Source organism: Giraffa tippelskirchi, chromosome 11, assembly GCF_054371585.1.
Source record: "Giraffa tippelskirchi isolate mGirTip1 chromosome 11, T2T-mGirTip1v1.2.pri, whole genome shotgun sequence".
NCBI lineage: Eukaryota > Metazoa > Chordata > Mammalia > Artiodactyla > Giraffidae > Giraffa > Giraffa tippelskirchi.
The window spans coordinates 77,350,727-77,352,115 of record NC_137285.1 but is presented as its reverse complement, the minus strand read 5'-3'; positions in this window follow the sequence as shown (position 1 = coordinate 77,352,115).

The window sequence follows — 1,389 nt, the reverse complement described above, 5'->3', positions numbered from 1 at the left end:
GATTGCGGGTTCTGTTGGGTTCTGTTGCCGGCAGGTGACATCATTTCCTGGGGTTCGTGCTGAGGTCCCTTCCTCAAAACTTCCCAAGGGAATCTCTGGGTTTCTGACTGCTCGACCACCCCCCTTAGGCCATGTGCAGGCACAATGACACCCACACGGCCCAGCCCACAGCCCTGGGGAGGCCTGGGTTCAGCCAGGGCCTGAGCTCCGAGGACCATGCTGCTCTCAGACCAGGCTCCTTCTTCTCATAAGTGGTGTGGCCCTGGACAAGCATATGCCCCTCAGGGTTGCCCCAGTCTCTCCATCTGCAGAGTGGGGGTCATTCTCCCATCTGCTTCCTAGGTCTGTCGGCCTACGAGCAGCTCCATGCCTTTCCACCTGGGGCCGATATCACGTGGAGCTCGTGCGCTGAGACTTCAGAAAGAAAGATTCCATCCAGGGCTGACACAGCACAGAATGGGGCAGAACGAGGCCTGGATGCGCCGTGGAACCCAGGAAAAGGCACTCCCCCTCCTGACTGTTTTGAGACCCCGCATCCAAGTTGGAGGACCGAAAGGAAGACTCGAAGGTCTCCCTCTCTTATAGAAAAGAGTAGCCAACTTTCTGGTCCTCTGTTTCCATTGAGATTCTGTTCAAGGGTCCCAGCTCGGCTTCTGCGGGTGGCTGAGCTTCTAATGGCTCCCTGCGTTCTTGTCTTTTCCTCTCCAAACCTTCCGTCCTTTTCCCCCTTCTGGGGTGGAAGGGCGCTGTCATTGCTTCTACCTTCGAGACAGATTGAGGAATAGTCTGGACCATCGACTCCTTTCCTCTCTTTGGTTCCGTGTCTCTCTCTGGCTGTGTCCCTCTCTTTTCCTTTCTCAATTCCGTCTGTGTCTTCCTCTTTCTCTCTCGTGTGTGGATGGATGGATGGATGCTAGGGATGCACATGTATATGATTAGATGAGGGTTATGTTTTAGGGATAGGTTAGAGGGAGAGAAAGGCTTTAGGTCAGAGTTGGTCATGGGGGAAGGGTCAAGGGTGGTGGTGGTGTTTCTTGGAATCTGAGTGCTGTGCATTCTTCGTCTCTTTCCATATGAACCCCTTCTCAGATACACCACTTGCAAGGAGTCTCTCGTGTTCCGTTTCCTATCTTTTGCATTTGTGAATGCTTAGCCTCTCTGTTGTGAATAGGTTCCATTGGATGGAAACCCAGTGGTGTACTTCGTTTACCTCTTTCCCTTACTTGAAGAGACCCATTTCGACCTCCGCCCAGCAAATGGCAAGGAGACTCTGATGTTAAGGAGCCTTTGACCTACGCTTCTTTCTAGCTATCTCATGACATCAGTCTTTAGGGTGAGGTTTTTCCCCGATATTGAGGTGGTATGAGATCAAACCCAATAGCGTTCTTC